Genomic DNA, 6,000 nt, shown 5'->3' on the forward strand with positions numbered 1-6,000 from the left:
TGAGAGACCTCTTCAGAAGACACGCTCAAATACATTTATTTTGTAAGTGTCTGACTTCTGCAGGTCTCCAGCTGAGGTCCTGGGCAGCCCATCCACCTGTCTGGGATCTGGTTTCAGGCACTCCAGGGTGGCTGAGGGGGCTGCGTCCCCCCCATAGCTTTGGGAGGGCCATGGAATTTAGGATGTGTCAGGACCAGTGGTAAGACCTTCCTTCTTCCTGCCCTCCTTCCTCCTGAGCCAGGAGAGCAAACAGTCAGCAACAAAGGATTTGGGCTTTTGTAAGGAATACAGCATGCACCCCAGCTCCCCAGATCAGCACCTTTCACCCTCCTGCCCCCCATTAGCCAGGGCTGGGCTGCGGGGAGCACTGTGTGGATCTGGCAGGGGATACTCCAGCCACCCTCCAAGGAGCCTATGGCCCCACTGAGCATTGGCCATCTCCACCAACGTGAGCCTCAGGAGCAGTGCAGACAGACCATGGGTGGTCTTGTGCCAAAACCGGGTATAACCATTAAAGCCTCCCCACCGTCCCTCCCCACAAAGCAGAGCACAAAGCCTTCTCAACATCATTCCAATCCCAGAATATAAAAATGAGTCAGAATATAAAAATGAATATTTTTACTGAGAGTCAGTAGATTTCTTTTTTCAGTGGTAGGTTTTTTTCCTTTCTTTTTCTTTTTTTTTTTCTGGCTGATTCCCCTCATTAGCTTACCAGCACCTCCTGGCAGGGTAGATTTTAGACCAATGTATGGACTGCCAGAAGGAGGCTAAAAGTCTACCAAACACCTCAAAGAAATGAACAAACAAGCAGGCACAGACGTGCTGGGTAGCCCCTGTTTCCTGTGGGACAACATCGAGTGCCTTATCAAAAGGAAATCCTGCATATGACCTTTCACACTGCACAGCCTCACTCGCAAAATTTATTAGAAGTAAGCAGCTACACTGAGTTTTTGCATTTGATACGTACTCGCACCATTCCCAGCTGCCAGCAAAGCTGAAACCACAGGGCAAATCCCCGCACACACAAAGAGGCGCTGGACGTTAGATTGCCCCGCTGGGACTCGCACCCACTGGCAGGTGAGGTTTTCCAGCTCTCAGTCCGGCTCTCAGGGCATGCAGCGTTTGCTCTTCTTATCCTGGCTGCCAACCTCCAGGAGGACTCCCCTCCCCGCCCCCAGATTTTCCTCCAGTTAAGGTCTGTGGCACCCTGAATGTCTGAGATGGTCCAGAGGGAAGTATTCATCCAGTCTTGCTTGTAAATAAATACTTCCTACCAAACCCTAAAAAGGAGGAAGCAATATTGCCAGACAAATGTACAAAACAATGCAAGAGGATCGGCTGGGCATATTTACTTTTGTTCCTAAAATATGTGGCTGGACAATAGCCATGGCAGGCTTCAACCCAAGTAATATGAAACAGCTTGTACGTTTATGTGAAGACATTGATAAAAGCTCAGGGACTGTATTTTGAAATATTTAAAAAAATAGATGTCTATAAAATCACAAGTGGTCTGGAGAAGATGAACTGGGAATGGTTATCTATTGTTTCTCATAAAAGGAGAACTAGGAGGCACACAATGAAATTTTTGGCAAGCAGGCAAGCAAAAGAAAGCACTTTTTCATGCACTTAAATGAGCTAAGTGCAGACATGTAAACTATGAAACTCATTGTCACAGGATGTCATAGACACTGGGAGTATAAACAGGTTCAGAAGAGTTAAACAGTTGTAAAGCCTAGATCTAACACTGTCTTTAAAACATTTTTGAGAGGATGCAGCTTTCAACTCCTGAAATCTATAAAGTACGGATTGCTATAACCTGGGAGATTATACCAGGGGAAATATCACTCCATACTTCATCTTTCTTATGCTGTTCTCCTTAAGCAGGGAGAAGACAGTGAGTGAGGTGAGCCCTTGGTTTGGTCTCCTTGGAGGCTCTTAATCAATTACGTTCTTAATTAGATATATTGGTTTTGACCCTGGCAGGCCGTACGTCCTACGAGGTCGTTTGGACTCAGAAGTGTAGTGTCTGGCTGGGAGGACACAGGGGTGCTCAGCATGGGTCTTGTCACAGACACTGACTGGGATTTTGGAGAATATTGTGCCCATCCAGGCTCTACCACAGGCTCCTTGTGCGTCTCATTTCAAAATTTTTGCTAAATGAGAGTAGTGTCCCTTTTGTATATCTTGTGATTTTGACTACAAAGCTTTGTGGGGAAGGTGTAGGGACTATATGCAGAACCTAGCATCGTGGGGCTTCTGCAGCCTCTTTGGATACAACTAATTCAAGAAGCAACAGAACACTGAATGGAAAGAACCCCCCTGATGGGAGGAGGGTGGAAGGTAGGAAAGAAGACTATTACTATGGGGCTCTCACACTTTGATATGTCAGTGTTGCTTTCCCAACAGAAGAGATTGCCACTTCAGAGAAATGAGTCTGCAGAGTTTCAGGCCAAAATAAGCTCATTGGCAGCAACTAGCGTGACAGAGTGCTCGCCCATCAGCAAAGATTACAAATATTTTTAATTCCACATTGTGACTCACGTTCTGTCCTTCAGTTGCTTGTTTGCGTTGCTAAGTAAATATTGGTTACAAAAGGAATTTTTTACCTTGAATTTCTGAAGAATTCTTGTTTTTTGAAGTTATTGAGTTAATTGCAAAGATGTTGCCAGTTGCAATCTGGCAATTCATGCCCCTCCCCTGGCCACTGTGCTCAGGGGGCTGGAACTCTCCCAATCTTCAGGGAGTGGGGTCAGGCAGCGGCACCAGGAGCCAACAACTTACTGCGTTTGCTTGAGGTTTGTTAGGAAGTCAAGCTTGCGCAGACCTAATCGGGTTGATCTAGGCGTTTCAGACATTGTTTCCAGTTTATGATGAAAACTTCCACATAAAGAGTCATTTAACTCCATGAAAATTGCAGTGAGGATTGCTGGCCATCCCCATAATGGTGACGAGCTAACAAATATTGCCATAATTTCCAAAATCTGTTTTGCCAAGCAGATGACGCTTGTCCCAAGAGTAGTTTTGTACTAGCAGTGTTTAACTCCCTGTAGTACAGTCTCTTCTCATGGGGAAGCTGTAGAGCATTATGATACATGAGACAGAGAAGAGAGAACATATTTTGAGCTGTGTTTTCCTTGCGAAACAAAACTATCCATGTTAACCCCACTGTCACTTTGGGCCCCGTGAATCCACAGATAGACCAGTGGTCTGTCGGACAAGCGCAGGTGACGTGAAGCCAAGTTGGACGACGTGCAGGCTGATCACCCGTTGGGGGCAGCGGCAAAGGCTCAGTCCCAGCCATGAGTGGAAGATGAGCCAAGGATCAAAGCAAGCCAGGCACTCTGAAGGCCAGGCTGGAGCCTTGCTTTGCAGTGTTGAGGCTGAATGTACCCAGAAGCTGAACCTCAATATTAAGAGCCTTCTTAATATTAAGAGCCTTCTTAAGAACCTTCCCAACAATGCCAGGGGCTTTCAGGATCTGCTCAGTCTCATCCAGTGCCACTCTTGCTGTCTGCTGCAATAGCTTAACTTGTTACCCAGGAAAATCCTTTTGTAAGAGTAGCCTGGGAACCTTTAAGAAAGAAAAACTGCATTTGCAATATTAGACCAGATTTTCTAGACTTATCTCCTCAAAAATCTACTGCTGTGGAGTGGTGACACCTAATGGTAGGGACACAATGCAAGACACGGGTACAGCAGGGGTGCAAATGCGCTGAAAGAACTGCGTCACTCTTCATGGACACGACGTAAATGTTGGGCTATCTTATATGACTTACAGACCCAACTGTGCAGAATTTTAATGCAATGTCTCCTTTTCAGTCTTCGCTATCTCAGTGTAATGTGTTATTAAGATTTGCTCTTGGAGACTTCATTTCATGTTCTGGTGTTATCCTAGTCCTTTCCCCCTCCTGTGCTATCCTCTGCTCTGCTGACTCTGGCCTACCCTTTTTATTAAACCCTGCAATTTGTAGCTTGTCTCAAAGCAGCTTGTTCAGATTAGACTTGCCGAGGGGCTAGTTTAAATTGCTCACATGACTTCTCGTAAGAAACATTACACACGTGTTAAATTCATGAGCCAAAGTAGGCTTGTATGTGAAGCACTCTCCATTTCCCTTTGCCCTTTCCATGTGGCTTTTTCCTCATCTTTCCACACATTTCCCGTATTCCCCACCTCTCCTTCCATGCCTTTGTATGGAAACAAAGAGAATCCCATCTCTGTACAATGACATATAGCAACCCAGTCTGACTATTTAAATATTCAGGATTGGAATTTGTCCCTATAAAACCCATTTGTAGACAATTGTAGTACAGTATGCAAACATAGCTGAAATGTAGAAAGAGAGCGGAGGGAGCCATTCACATATCCAGTGCATTAATACACGAAGGAGGTATTTTTGCCTCTGGTTCTGGAAAGCACAAAGCAAGAGAGGTTGTTCCCACTTAAATTTTGTTTCAGATTTCCCTGTGTTGCTCTCAGTGCAGAGACTAGCAGCTTTCTGCAGTCCTGCTCTCAGTATGACCCCAATGTGTTTTCCAGAGCTGAGAGCAGGACTGATGCCACTTTGATTACTGGGGTACTTTTCCTGCATAGAGCATCCCTAGAGGGTCACAAACACCCACTTGTGGCTCTGTTACTCTAGCTCTTTGCTGGAAGGCTAGCAGGTAGTCAGTATGCTGGTGCGGGCAGACAGGATGGTTGGGTTTAGAGGTGAACATCTGCAAAACAAAATCACTCTCAGTGAGTCTGAGACTAGTCACAAATAAGGGGGTAACAGCCAGCTGTGCTTAGCCCAGCTACTGTGAGCTGAAGAAATGATGCTCAGTAAAATGAAATGAAATTAAGTAACTGGAAAGGGAAGAAAATTCCTGCCAGCGCCTGTATGGAGGGGAAGGTTGTGACATTTCGCCCTTTTTAGGCATCATGGAGGAGTGCCATTATGAAACATTTCTTCTCAACGAGAGGAAAATCATCTGCTGGAGTTCACACCTCCTTAGATGCCAGGTAGTTCAAACATGAGACACTACCAGGCCTTCCTAGTTCCACCTCACACAAAACTACCACAGTTAAGACTGTGGCTATTTTAAGGGCAAGTGGCAATACGGCAATGCAATTAAGCCATCCATCCGTTCCAGATAGCAGAGCATGGGCAGGCTGTTTCCACGGTGGGGAGAGCTGGCTGAAGGAACAACACAGCCACACCATTTTCCCATCTGGATGTAATCTGAGCTGTTAGCACTATGTAAAACGGGATGGTAAATGGTTTAAAGGCTAGTCCTGAAGGACCATGTCTCCCTCCATGGACTTCCATGGAAACTCAGATAATCGGCAACATTTTTCCTGAAAGTCTATAAATTTGTGCCCAGGACATGAATCATTTTCAGAAGAAGGACCTCAGCTGTGCAGCACCATCCTCCCAGCAGCCTGCCGGACCTTACTGGTCTGCAGTAACACTTACCTAGCTGACACCATGCCTTGATTCCCCATCTGAATCAGCTCCCCTAAGCAGGCTGGGAAGCTTCTGTTGCACTTTTTGGTTCTTTGGTCTAAAGCCCTTCTGAAGTTAAAATTCAGTTATAGGGAGTTCCCCTGCTGGGAAGCTTCCTGCCCCATTCCCAGGGCTGGAGGACCTCTACCAGCCTCAGACCTGGACCCCAGACCCATCGGCCCTCCTGTACCCTGTACTCTCCTCCTCTTCTAGCCTCCTTGCTGACCTGTGGTATTTCCCCAACACTTCAAGAAATGTAGTGCAGAAGAAATCCCCATCCTCCTACAACAGGCTGCCAGCTGTGCCATGCAGAACTGCAGGCTGCTTGCCCTCACTCCGCACCTCTTTTCATTTCCCATGGCCTCTTCCTCCACAAACTTCCTTGTGATCTTTTCTGTAAACCCCATCGGGACCCAATGCTTCCCTTCGCTGAGCTGCAGAGAAACCCCGACCTGGTCTGAAAACTGTTCCCATAAATGACCGTAACAAATGACTACTCACTCCCCCGGTATCC

This window comes from Phaethon aethereus (assembly GCF_964289735.1).
Source record: "Phaethon aethereus genome assembly, chromosome: 1".
NCBI classification, from domain to species: domain Eukaryota; kingdom Metazoa; phylum Chordata; class Aves; order Phaethontiformes; family Phaethontidae; genus Phaethon; species Phaethon aethereus.